Raw genomic sequence first — 15500 nt, 5'->3', positions numbered from 1 at the left:
ACACTATATGTTGCTTCTTGGATTTCCATGATACTAAGGATCCTTCAAAATATATTATAATATGACTGATCTCCTTGTATTAGTGCATGCAACCCAGTCTGAATCACACCAAAAAGTTAACTTTATAGTAGTCTAACTCTTTAGCCAAATACTTTGACCTATAGTACCTTTTAAGTACCTGATCACTCTGTTAGTCGCTTCTAAATGAAATTTATTTGGTTGCTGCATAAATTGACTTAAGTTTTGCACAACATCACTGATATCTAGCCTAGTAATAGTAGCATACATGAGTTTACCAACAAGCCTTTGATAAGTTGTAGCATCCTGAAGAATGATATCTCTAATTGCACTAGTGGCTTTGTCATATTCTCTCAAAGTTAGCTTAGCATTTGACTCTAGTGATGTAAGAGCTGGTTTTACACCAATGAGTGCTGCCTTAGATATGTGTTCTAGGATGTACTTTCTTTGATTCAATATGACTCCTTTTTCCACTCTTAATACTTCAATGCCTAGAAAATAGTTAAGCTCCCTTAAGTCATTCAGCTTAAACTATTGATGTAGTATTTCTTTTACTTCATATATCATGGTTGCACTATCTCCATTCATAAGAAAATCATCCATATATACCAATGCTACAACTATTCTTTCCTTCCTTTTCAAGGCAAAAAGACAGTAATCATAAGTGTTTTGATTGAAACCTGCATTGATTAGTGCTGAAGTAAGGTTGATGTTCCACTGCCTTAAAACTTGTTTAAGTCAATATAGTGACCTAATCAGTCTACATACTTTGTATGGTTCTTCTTTTTTAAAACCACCCGGCATCTCCATATACACCTCTTCACCCTATTCTCCTTATACGAATGCATTATATACATCTATTTGATACATATACCATTCTCTTAAAATTAGCAGGGCAATGACATATCTCATTGTAACAATCTTTGCAAGAGGACGAAAAGTGGCATGGTAATCTAAGCCTTTTTGTTGACTATATCCCTTGGATACCAACCTTGCCTTGAACCTCTCAATATCTCCATTGGCTTTATACTTGATCTTGTACATCTATTTTGATCAAATAATACTTCTTTCTTGAGTCAGATTAACAACTTCCCAAGTATTATTGTTTTCAAGTGCTTTTATTTCCAACTTTATGGCCTCAATCCACCTTTTATCTTTTGCATATTGACTAAAACACTGAGGTTATACCAATGTAGAGAAGCTGGATAAGTTGCACTGATAGCTCGGAGTGATTCCCTTTCCCTTTCCCTGTTGTTGCATAATCATTCATCTAGACAAGTTGTTTGGACATTCTAAGTGTTTTTCTTGGTAGGTCGTACATATGTGATAGTGTAGTGTTATCTGGTAGATCATGAACTATCTCATTTTATTCATCAATTGAGGTGTCTGAGTGGAGAATGTCTTTATTTGGCACTTCAGAATTGGTGTATCAGAAGCTGAGGGAATAGTATATGTATAACAATTTGCATCTATATGATCAACCACATTTGTTTGTTGTTTAAGAAAATCTGCAGTAAACTCATCATTAATTTTATCTGGAAAAGGAAACACATGTTCCTAGAACACAACATCCCTAGTAAAAAATAACTTGTTAGTAGTAAGGTCCAATAACAAACATCCCTTTTGAGTAGTGGAATAGCCTATAAATACCGCAGGTTTAACCTTTTCTGAAAACGTATCACTTCTTGGCAACACTGAAGCTTAGTATAGACAACCACCAACTCTTAAATGTGACAGAGTTAGAGACTTTGACAACAAAACTTCATAAGTATTTTCACCCTCAATAGATTAAAAAGGCAATATATTCATAAGATAAACTATAGACTGAACATTCAACCCTAAAATCTAATAGGCATTTGGGATTGAAACTTGATAGCTCTAGCTATATTCAAAATCTGTCTATGTTTTCTCTCAACTACATTATTTTTTTGAGGTTTATGAGGACAGTTACTCTGATATATAATTCCTAAAGATCTAAACAATTCCCTACATTGAGAGTTAAAGAGCTTTGTCCCATTTTAGATCTTATAGATTTAATACAAGCACCAAACTGAGTCTAAATCATACACACAAAAGTTTTGAGAGCCATAATAGTTTTAGATTTCAGTTGCAACAAATGAATCCAAGTGTATCTACTATGATCATACAAAATTGTTAAGAAGTAGTATTTCTTATCAAAGCTTTGTGTTTTATGGGGTCCCCAAAGATCCATATGTACAACATCAAAACATTTATCAACTCTAGTGTTACTTATAGGAAAAACCAATCTAGTCTGTTTAACTAAGGGATGGACATGACAATTAATTAGACCTTATACATCCTTACAATGCTTCATGATATTCAAAAACTTCAAGGTTTGAGATGAGAGATGACCCAGCCTTCTATGACAGAGACTGTAGTCCTGCATATCTACTTCCTCTGCCAATTATTATTAGAATAAATTCTTTATTCTTTATGCACTTCAGACTACCCTTTAAAAATGTGATCAACGCCCAAACTACACTTTCAATTGAAGATAAAGTGGTTGTTGTCTAGTAAAGTAACCCAACAAAGGTTGGGGTCAAACCCAAGAGAAGGTGTGGAATTATCTCTGATTTGCTAAAACTAACTGGTAGTGCAGAAAGTAAATCAGAGATTTGTAGTAACAATCTTGAATAAGTAGCAGAACTCAAATTTGGTTGTAAACAGTCGGAGATGAACACTAGGACTGTGTTCCCCCGGATTCTCAACTCAGTAAGTTTATCGTGCTTTGTTGAACCAACCTGATATCTTGCATATAGAATTTGATAAGTTATGTACCATTAACTGTCGTGTGGACTCATTGATAGATTTCACCTTTTAATTTTTGAGTCTCAGGATGTTGCATTACTAACCCATATCCTAGATCCCACTTAACTATTTACCTTTTTAGTCTCAAGTAATTAGTTGATAGATAACCATCTTACATACATGATACTTATTAGCCTAGATCAACAATTAATCTTCAAATTATTGTTGTGATTATCTTTTCCTAATCCATACTCCTCTTGTGAAGTAAGTAGTGATATACTAGGTGGGATCTTAACGTTTGCAACCGCTAAGAAGTCTATAAAATTAAAGGTAACCATAATACATGTAAGAATATAGGTTTAGACATCTTAGCACTTTCCCCACTTTATCAAACTGCCAGAGTTCCCACAACCCCAGATAAGGGCTTTAGCCGCTCATTATTGTGAAACAAACAAACGAATTCATAATTGAAGACATCCAAATAATATCATAATAATAACTGAATAACACCCAAAGTCTATAATTGAATTATCAACCAAAATCAAGAACAAAGCAATCCCAAGATCAAATTTGAATCTCGGAATCAAATATATGTTTTTAAGTTTATACAGTGTGTAGACAAACTAAAAACATCAATAGGATATTTATAGGATACAAGAAAAATTTTAAAAATCAAAACCCAAATGAAAAAGAAAAATTGAGGTTGGTGTCCACTTACTTAGGCCATCTACGGACCTTAGTTGCTACCTATGGACCATTAGTTGTCCTTAGTAAGTGACCCTAACCTATTCACTACTCCTGAAACTCTCTGGACATTCAGTATTTACACTTACTCTGACACCTACGGATCATAGGTGCCCAGAGTAAGTGTCTGAGTCTTCTTTATCTTGTATCTAAGCCTTTGGACTTTAATGTTATAACATATACTTTGGCACCAACGGTTAGTAGGAGGAACATATGCCAGTAAGTTCCCAAAGAAAGTAGCCCAAAACTTTAACTTTTATCTTTTTCTTTCATTTTAGCTTCCAATCCCGATTTCCTACATAACATATCCAAAACACATCATATCTCACAAAACAACCTAAGAAACTTGCATCGCCAAAATTACTTTAAATCCATAACATATCAATAACCTTAAATTAAAATATTTGTAAGTCCTCAGGAAATAAAAAAAAACTAAATAAAACAATGACGCTTAACTAGGAGAACTCTAAGCTATCTAAGGCAGTCAATAATCACTTTAAGTTTAAACACCTTAGCCCCTTCTTTTTCATCAATCCAAAACCAACTGTGTGTATACATGAAGCATAACAATGTGATACAAGGGAATCAAGGTATTACAATTATATTAGAAATAGACAACTATTCATATATACAAGTTATACTACCAAGACAAGTCAGCAGCTAGCAATACAACCCATATACCCTCACAACAAAAAAGTCCTACTTTCTCATATAGAGTAATACATGTCAATGAGGGGACGGTCAGGAGATACTCACATTCAAAAGATAAGTTCTACTAATGCGCATCAAATACCATAGGCTTGCCCTATTTTCTGTACCTTAGTTTTCAAACAGTTAAGTTAGGGTCACTATAGGACTTTATTCGACTTGTAATGTAGGCTTGGGGATGGTATAGTACATATGAATATATTTAATAACTATATCTCTGTATCATCCCAAATCTGGTACCCAGAACATTACACGGTGATCATGACCTCGAAGGACCACAAGCTAACCTATAACTAATATCTGTACCTGTATACTGCATAAAAGACTGTATAATGCAGAAACATGAATTGAGAGGCCATAAGGTTCAATACTAGTACATAACTAAAAATATGGTATATCAATACCAAAATAACTAAAATAACTATCTGACATGCTATAGTATGAATGACTCTAAACTGTCTGAAAAAGGAGTTTATGGGACATGTCCCCAACTAACTCCGACATTTAAAATACACTAAAAACTAAAATATTAATATAACCATCATGTCCTCGAAGGATGAGGACTCACAGCTAACTCTAATTGCTGAACCTGGATGCTACTAATACTCTGGAGCTCCTACTTCTAAACCTATGGTATAAGACACCATAGCGCAAATGTGTCAGTAGTTTGAATGTATTGGTATACAAGTGAGGTAGGCTGAATGAAAATGGTTCATATGCATGAACAATACTAACTAACTGACTAACATGAATCTGAGAATACATTCATGACTACATAACTGTAACTGAGATCATGATAGGACTGAATACTAAGTTCTAACTACTGAGTTTACTGATATTGATATCTGAGTCACTGATGAGTAAGAAATACAAATACTATATTACTGAATACTGAGGGATTGATACTAGTTACTGATAAATGAATAACTGTGTCTAATAGTTTTGATTATGAAGAACTAGTCTGGTTGACTATATCTGATAGTCCTGAAGCTGAATACTAATAACATGAGTTCTGATAACTGACATAACTAATAACATGAGTGACTGTATCTGAAAGTCCTAAATTTGATAGAACTAGCTGAGTTCCGTACTATATTTGAGTAACTGAATAAGAGATTAGTCCTATTTAGCGGGTGATCTCTAAATCTGATGATACTAATACTGAATGACCATAGTTGAGATCAACCCTGTCTAGTGGGTGATCTCAGAGTTTATTTATAATGATAAGGATTGACAGTATTTGACAATCCTAAATCTATACTACTGAGCTGAATTGACTATATCTGACAGTCTTGATTTTGTAACTAAAATTGTGGGATGTATTCATCTAACTAACATGCCCCATACTATGCTAACTGGGGTCTAGCCTGTAACCCCAGTTAGAAGGATGTCAGTACCACGCCACTAATAAAGACAGTTGCAGTGGAGTCAGTCCTAATCTAGCGGGTGACCTCTGGGATCAGTCCTATACATTTAACTATGCTAACGGGTGATCCCTGAGTATGTTAGTCCTATCTAATGGGTGATATCTCGTACCTACACTATCTATATAGTTATGGAACTTAGGGATTGCTTTTAGGGATCTCAGTCCTATCTAGGGGGTGAGTCTCCGTTCCTAGGCTCACTCGGTGTTGAATCCTGCTCCCATCTGAAAGACTCTAAATTGATTAACTGAACTAAACTAATACTAGTGGTATTGTCTAGTGGAGCTAAATTGAATTTACTGGGTTTCGTTGACTGACGGAATGTACCGAGTTCAAAGGACTGACTGAGAGTACTATAGTTACTGAGATTGACTGGGAATACTGAGGTTACTGAGTTTACTGAGCACTGAGATCACTGAGATTACTGAACAACTGAGATTACTAAGATTTCTGGGTTTTCCTGAGTCACATGACTGACTAAGTTCTATGGATCATGGCTTAACTGAGAAGATCATGAAAATATGACATGGCGCTAGGCATATAACTAATATTTTAGGTACAAGTACCCCCCGGACTCGATGGAAAGAAAATGACATAGCATGACTTACTTGAACACAGGACTAATATCATAATCCATAATTCATATACTAAAGAACTTCATCAAACATATGATACATAAAGTGTCTAACAGTTCTGATTATGAAGAACTGGTCTGGTTGACTGTATTTGATAGTCTTGAAGTTGAATACTGATAACATGAGTTCTGGTAACTAACATAACTGATAACATGAGTGACTATATCTGACAGTCCTGAATTTGATGGAACTAGCTGATTTTTGTACTATATTTGAGTAATTAAATATGAGATCAGTCTTATCTAGCGGGTGATCTCTAAATCTGATAATACTAATACTGACTGACCATAGCTGAGATCAACCCTATCTAGTGGGAGATCCCAAAGTCTATTTATAATGATAAGGATTGACTATATTTGACAGTCTTAAATCTACACTACTGAGCTGAATTGACTGTATCTGACAGTCCTGATTCTGTAACTGAAACTGTGGGATGTATTCATCTAACTGACATGCCCCATACTATGCTAATTGGGGTCCAACCTATAACCCTAGTTGGAAGGCTGTCAGTACCGCTCCACTGGTAAAGACAACTATTGTGGAGTTAGTCCTAATCTAGCGGGTGACCCCTGGGATTAGTCCTATACATTTAAATATGCTAACGGGTGATCTTTGAGTATGTCAGTCCTATCTAATGGGTGACATCTCACACCTACACTAGCTACGTAGTTCTAGAACTTAGGGATTACTTCTAGGGATCTTAGTCCGATCTAGCAGGTGAGTCCCCATCCCTTGGCTCGCTCGATGCTGAATCCTGCTCCCATCTGAAAGACCCTGAACTAATTAACTGAGATGAATTGATTAACTAAACTAAACTGATACTAGTGGTATTGTCTAGCGGAGCTAAACTAAATTTACTGAGTTCCGTTGGCTGATGGAATGTACTGAGTTCTGAGGACTGACTGAGAGTACTGTAGTTACTGAGTACTGAGATCATTGAGATTACAAAATTATTGAGATTACTGAGATTTTTGGGTTTTCCTGAGTCACATGACTAACTAAGTTTTATGGATCATGGCTTGACTGAGAGTATCGTGAAAACATGACATGGCTCTAGGCACACAGCTAATATTTTGGGTATAAGTACCCCCAGGACTCGATGGAAAGAAACTGACATAGCATGACTTACTTGAACACATGACTAACATCATAATCCATAAGTCATATACTGAAGCATTCCATCAAACATATGATTGCATAAACTTGTACATAATTGGGGATTTCCTGATATCATACTAGTTGGGCACTTTTCCGTCATATAGGTATTTAATCAAACACATGGTAGGCATGGTACATGTAAACATCATTATAGAACAATTAAACATCATAATTCAAATCTAATTTCATCATCCTAGAGTTTAATCATAGGGTCATATGAATATACATCTATACAAATCAATTCCACATAACATTGATCACCCAACATGGATTTGAATTCAATTGATCATTCTCAACATAAACAAAACAAACCTAATATGAAATTCAGAAAGAAATCCATAAACTTGAAATTAGAAAAGAGATTCTTGGGCTTCATGGATGAAAGGAGTCCATGAATGAATACTATGCATACCACAAAAGCTTGAATCTGAAGGAGGTTAACTTTTCTTGAAGGTTCTTGAATGGTGACACTTTGATTCTTGAGTTTTCTTGGTGAAAGGTTTGAATCTTGTTCTTGGGTTTCTATCTTGAAACGAACCCTAATTTTGATGTTATGGATGAATGAGGAGTTATGTTTTTTGATTTGACATGATTGGGTGATAAATAGGGTGGAAAAAGACCCCAAAATCCCTTCAAAACAGCGTTTAAGCATTGTTTTGGACAAAATTATCGGTCTGAGTGATGGACCGTCACTCTGGTGACTAACCGTCACTCCAACCATCATTTTTTGTTAATAAAATGGCCTTACTTCTTCAGTTATGATGGACAAAGCAATGGTCCATCACTGACTTGATGGTTCGTCTGCTTCCCCGTCGCTCCTGGACAGCTCGAACAGCTCAGTAAAACGGTCATAAAGTTTTAATCCAATTACATATTTTGGTAAAATTAGTATTATTGGAAATATAATTCAATTATCTATCTGTTGGTAGGTTATGAGCTCAAAAATTCTTTGTAGAATGGGAGATATGCTCGTTTGAAGTTGACTATGGTAATGTCCTTCTCAAGAAGTCAATCAGTAAAGGATGTTTTGACTTGTCTAATAGGTAGGACGTATTTGAGGACTTAATATACATCTAAATTGATCATAATACTACCAAATCACTATAATTTATTTCTCATGAGCTTGGATCATGGTTCTACTATCGGTTGGGATTCTCGGGGTATTACAATCTCTTTGGCACTACACTTACTTTGGTGTCCACTAAACCAATTTTTTTTAATTCTGCCCTTATTTCTCCCTTTTTGTTCTTTATTGTACATTCAGGTTGGGTGTGGATTCTTTTATTCTTTTTTTTTCTCATTCAACCACACCTATCCTTACTATCCTTTTCTCTTATTCCACCCTTCTTCATACCCACTTTACATTACGCACCCCTGTGATAGACACCTTTAACTTAGATGATTTGTCTGAGTTGAGGTGCACAATGTCCAAGGAGGACCAGGACCAAAATAGGTTCACTGTAACAGAAATAGGAAGATAAAAGATGTAACAAGAAAAATAGGCTATAAGGCTAAAAAACTTAGGAACAAAGGATACTTTTTCACACATGGAAGGTCATTTAGGCTAATAGTGGACTACAATAAAAAATGACCTATGATCTTTTTGTAACTGACTATCCTACAACCTAGGAAAGACTAATCAGGCAAGTTCTGGAGTTAACACACAAAGGGAACTAAGTAGAATCTTACACACACATGGTATAGAGTCACATCACAAGCTATACCTATCTGGTTCATGCGATTGTTAGCAATGATTATCATGTCCCTAATCCTAATGCTATAATAAGATCCACAATGGTCTCACATATATACATTCACACTATTCTAAAAACAAATTTTAGAGAGGTATCATTTTTTCAAAAAATCAACTAAAATAGGTCAACTGCCTTAAAATACCCAAAAATCTCTTAACTACACAAAAATACAACACAATACAAAATAAAACACATCATGACAAAAAATTAACTTAGACATGCCAGTTCTACAATCATACCAAGATCAGTAGGAAAATAAGCATGACAATAAAAACTTGTGGCGTCTATGCTATACCCTACCCCCAACTAAAAGATTGTGCACTATCTCTAGAGCGTGTAAATAATGTAAAGTAAGGGAATGAGGACATACCTGGGATGCACTTGGCGCCCGTGTCTGACAATAAAAAATCACCATATACCTTGGTTTGCCTCCCAAGTAGTGCCTGATTTAACTTCATGGCATGACGTGGCTATGTTGGTTACTCAAATTTCACCAAACAGCCATGGGTTGCCTCTCATGCAACACTTGATTTAACATCACAGTACGACATGGGTACCTTAACTACTCAGAATTCATCAAGGAACCAACAAGTTTACCCTCATGGGTTATCAAAAGAATGAATAATCGACACTACCCACATGTCAGTAGGATGCTTCATAGTTTTTCAGACGTTGAATGTGACTTTTTCATTATTGACCTTGAACTTGAGCTTCTCTTTTTCCATGGCAACCATCACTCTACCCATAGCTATGAATGGTATTCATAATATGACAAACATCTCGAAGTCAACTTCACTATCTAAAATGAAAAAATCAAATAGAAAAATAAAGTTATAAACTTTTACCAACACAACAAATAAAATGCCCACGAGTTTCATTACTATGCTGTCTACCATCAACAATCTAATTCTAGTCGACTTTGGAGGGCTCAATCCCAGTTGCTTGGATACATCTAGTGGTATCAAATTGATGTTGGCTCCCAAGTCACATAATGCTCTAGAAAATCTGGATGTCCCTATACTATATGGAATCATGAACGCACCGGGATCACCCTTCTTATGGGCCAGAGACTTAGAAGTGATTGCACTGCAATGGTGCAATCTACCAACGTCCTCAAAACTAGCTTCTTGCTTCTTTATTACTAATACTTTCATAAACATGGCACACCTAGGCATCTGTTCCAAAGAATCAAAGAGAGGAGTTTTCAAACTCAATCTTTCAGCATGTCGATAAATCTCTTGAACTTTCTTTCCTCTTTATTCTATTTCAGTCTTTAAGGAAAAGTTGGTGGCAGTTGAAGAATTTTCTTCACTATGAGCTCATCAACTTTTCCCTTACCTTAATCCTCACCAATACTAACATCAATAATTATTACCTTGTCTGACTCTACGATAAGTGTCTTATCAACAAAGTACTATTATTCTCTGATATTTCCATAATAAGCAACTGGGGGATCAACAGTTGACTTACCACTCTGAGTGGTAATAGAGAGATAATGACCATCATTCTTTGGATTCTGAATCATGTTACTCAAAAGGGTACTGGCTGCCTCTGATTTAAAATAGAAGACATTTGTCCAAACTATGTATCTAACTACTTGATTGCAGTCGCATGAGAACAACCTTCTAGGTCAGACCTGAGATATCAACCTTAAATTTCTTAAGACTTGTTTTCTAATTTTCTTTCCCCTTCATTAGTTTTGACAATAATACCTCCCTTCTCAATTCAGTGTCCCAGCTGCCCGACAGAAACTACCTGTCTTCCTTCTCCTTGTAGTTATCTTTTTTTCTCCAATCACCATAGCGCTCCTTACTGTGATCTCTGTATCTATCTCCATAGTAGTTCCTACCTTGGTTTCCTTTTCCTTTGATTTAGAAACCTATTAATTCGAGATCAAGATACTTAGCCTCCTTTTCAAAGTCAGAATCATAGATCTAGAGAATGAACCTGTGCACCTATTGCGTTTACCTTATCAAAATTCACTATTGCAAACTGCTTAATCAACAGCCCTATATCAATCCTCATCTGCGCAATCTCTTGTGAAAAAAAATCATCAACTACTCTATGTTCACCGAAAGCTCCAATGGCATAAGTAAAAACACCCTTCTCAGCCTCCCGAGTATGCCACCTTCGGTTAGTAAGAGAGATCTGGTCTAGAACCTTAAATGCTAATTTCCAGTGTAATCTCATTAATGCTTCTCCAGTGATTATGTCTGCCATAGCTCAAGAACTAATGTTTAGGGCTCTATAGACTATCTCCAATAAGCTTATCCCTAAAATCTGATGATTGGTACCATGCTCAGCTTGTTCTTAAACCGAAACCAAGTTTTGTACATCGACACCGAATGTAGCTTCGAGAATTTATATATCTCATATATTGACTACAACATTTTGGATGGAGGACAGAAATGGTGCAAGAATTGTCTGCACAACTCAGTCTATGTGGTAATAGATCATCTCAGAAGTTTCCCCATCCACAAAGAAGCTTCTCCAATCAATGAAAAGAGGAACATGCTCAATGTGAGTGCCTCCTGGTCTACCCCGAGAATAAGGTAAGAAGTGCAGATCCTAAGAAACTTATCAAGATGCATATTTTCATTATCTATAGCCGAGCTCAAAAATACACCTTTTATGTTCAAAAAATGGATCATGGCACTAGTTATTTCAAATTTTACATTAGGTGGCAGTGTAGGAGGAGTGATGGCTCTTGTTTCTACTGGCTGAATGTATCACATATCCTTCTCATAATCACAGGGCTTGAATTAATGGTATGCTATGAATACTTGAGCTGGACCACCTTAAATGCTATCTCAATTACCATCGAATATTGCTTGATGATCAACTACTGGTCTTAGTTTGGCTAGCTCTGCATTCGGAGCTACTTACTAAACTTCAGCTTCCCTTCTCTGGTTAGCTATTTATGCTAACAACTGCTCTATTTATCTATCAGCAATGTTCTATGGATCACCTACAGCATAGGGAGCTACCACATTAGGATCATCCCTAACCCCTTCAAGCTGGCTATCACGTACATGTTCAGTCATCGTATGATTTAGCTATAAAATCCTTTCTGGGTTTAGATATGGTAGGAGTAAGGGATTTCCTTGACTCCTAGTGTTAGGCATACATCAACATACACCCAACTAAGAACAAAAAATAAAGACCCAACAACTCTAACAAACTTCAAACAACACTCATACCGTCTTCCCCCGCAATGATGCCAAAATTTTGATCAACACCCAACCTACACTTCCAGTTAAAGATAAAATAGTCGTTGTCTAGTAAAGTAACTGGAATCAGGTTGGGATCAAACCCAAGGGAAGACATGGAATTATATCTCTCATTTGCTGGAACTAATGGGCAGTGCAGAAAGTACTTGGGGGTTTGTAGTAACAATCTCGAATAAGTAACATATATAAAATTTTGGTTGTAATCAGTCGGAGACAAACACTAGGACTGTGCTCCCCCTGGATTCTTAACTCAGTTGGTTTATCGTGCTTTGTTGAATCAGCTCGATATCTTACATCGTAGGATCTGACAAATTATGTACCATAAACTATCTTGTGGACTCATTAATAGATTTCACCCTTTACCTGTTGAGTCTCAGGATGTTGCATTACTAACCCTTATCCTAGATCTCAATTAACTATTACCTTTTGAGTATAAAGTTATTAGATGATCGATAACCGTCATACCTACGCGTAGTAAGTGCCCAAAGTAAGTTGCCCAAAACTTCAACTTTTATTTTTTCTTCTGTTTCAGCTTCTAAACCTGGTTTCCTACAAAACAAATCCCAAACAAATCATATCTCACAAAACAACCTAATAAACTTGCATATTTTTGTTGTTTTAAGCATCGAAAGTCCTATAAATCCATAGTACATCAGAATTACCTAAATTTTTCTTACCAATCCCCTTCACCCTTCCCCTGTGAAGGTCCTAAAACACATTAAAATCATGGTAGAAGGAGACAAAACATGAATGTTTCCTATTTATCTTGGACACTAACAACAAATTAAGCTTAAAATTAGGCACAAACAATATATTATGCACAACTCTATCTTTAAAAACATTTTCTTCTCTAATATGTTCTATGTGAACATTAGCAACAGTGGGAAGATTCACCTTATCTTTTTCAGAGTTCCCAACTTTATAGCATTTTGATAAAACATCTTTATTTTCTAAAACATGATGTGTTGCACCAGAATCTACTATCCATTCTTGGGACATGTGTTGAAATAGTGAGCAAATAATTTACCTGATATGCTTGCTTGCTTTACTTATTTTGTATCCTTGTCTAACATTTCCATGATCTGCTTATATTCTTTATCTGTAAGGGTTTATCCCTTGGAACAAAATAACACTATGAATCTCTTTGTTTTCTTCATGACTAGTTGAAGCAACATGCCTCGTATCTCCATAGAAATTATTACTAGTAATATTGTTTGCTGAATGTTGAACATTTATTTGGCCTATATATTAATTTCCATGATTACCATAACCACCAAAATTTTCATAAGCTGACTGTTGTATCCTCCAGAACTAAAATGTTAGTATGATCCTCTTTAGTTACCATTGTAACCTCCTCTTCTTCTCTGCTTTCAATCATTAGGATATCCTATTAAACTATAGCAAGTCTTTCTGGTATGGCCATTGAAATATGAATAATCATATTTCTTTCCTTTGTGGTTTTGAGATCCATGACTTGTTTTTGAGTTCGTACTAATATGCATTGTAACTGTATTTATCTTTTCAGTTGTGATAGTTGTACAAGACAATTTCAAAATTTTATCTTTTACTATCATAGCATAGGTTTGATTAAGTGTTGGTGTAAATACTTTTTACAAAATTTGTCTTCTAGCTTGATCATTTGAATCATTCAAGACACTTAGAAACTATATTAACCTCAACTCAGATAAGTGACCTACATAGTCTTTGGACCTTGCACAAGAACACAGTGGTGTAGGAATTACTGCATCATACTCACTCCTTAAACTCTTTAATTTTTTAAAATAAGATACCATCGAGTCAATTCCGTGTGACAGTGTGTTAATTTCCTAATGTAACTGATAGAGTCTCATACGATTTACTTTGTCAAACCTTTATCTCTGTTCTTTCTAAAATTCAATGCACTTGTTGCATATACAATACCACAAGCAATTCTGCCCTAACAGAACTCATCAACCATGATAACACTATTGCATTACAAGTTTTCCAATGCTCATGCAATTCTTCTCTGTACACATCTCTGCTACATAAGAGGAGGCACGGTGAATCTGGTAGGCTGAGCTCCTACCTAAGGAGGCAACATAGATGAAGGCTAAACTTCCCACCTCGGAATACCATTCTCAGATGCAGGTACTGAAGGAGGGACAACACTTGGAGTCTGTGGAATACCAAGCACAGATGTTGGTACTACTGAAGGGTCCCTACTCAAAACTGGAGGAGTACCATAAGCATGCTCTTGTACAAATAGAGGTACAATACTCAAAATTGAAGTAACACTAGGAGCACCTTCCAAATGGGTAAACAAGCGAACCAATAACCCCTCCAAGATTGAGGTACAAGAACTCGATTGGATCAAAGTTGGGCCCATATCCCTAACACACTCAACTCAAGGCTTAGGGGAGAGTCATCTAGCACTACTCCTAGATGGGAAAGATCCTCATGCCCATCCACTACCTCGAGCCCATCCATGACTTGCAACTTGCCCTTTAAACTAGGCTCTCTCCTCGGATGAAGGCTTAGAATCTCTAACCTCATAAGATTTAGTCATCACTATCTGGGTAGAAAAGAGTGAAATATGACTTAGAACACAAGGCATGAAGGAAATACACACAACAAGGAACAAAATAAGGGAAAGTTCCTAAAGACATCCTATAGCCTCTAGAAGATAGATACAAACATCTACGTACTGATCTGTGAGACTCTATTAGATATTTCGTTCTTACACTATTAAGACCAATAAACCTAGATGTTTTGATACCAATTTGTCATGACCAAAAAACCAAGGGTTATGATGGCACTTGTCGTGGTGAGTCTTGACAAGTAAGCCTATCACCCAAACTAATATGAAATGAGATAATATGAAAAACCAAGGAAAGACTCCAAGAGCGGAGTTAAACCACACACAATTATAGTAAAACATAAATAAATAGTTAATCATACCAAGACAAATCCCAAAACCTAGTGTCACAGTGTGAGAACATAACTAGTACAACTTGAGATCAAAATACATAAGGTATCAAAACAAGAACAAATCTGTCTCTAAATATAAATAAATACATAGTC

Source organism: Capsicum annuum, chromosome 3, assembly GCF_002878395.1.
Source record: "Capsicum annuum cultivar UCD-10X-F1 chromosome 3, UCD10Xv1.1, whole genome shotgun sequence".
Taxonomy (NCBI): domain Eukaryota; kingdom Viridiplantae; phylum Streptophyta; class Magnoliopsida; order Solanales; family Solanaceae; genus Capsicum; species Capsicum annuum.
This window is presented reverse-complemented; position numbering follows the sequence as displayed.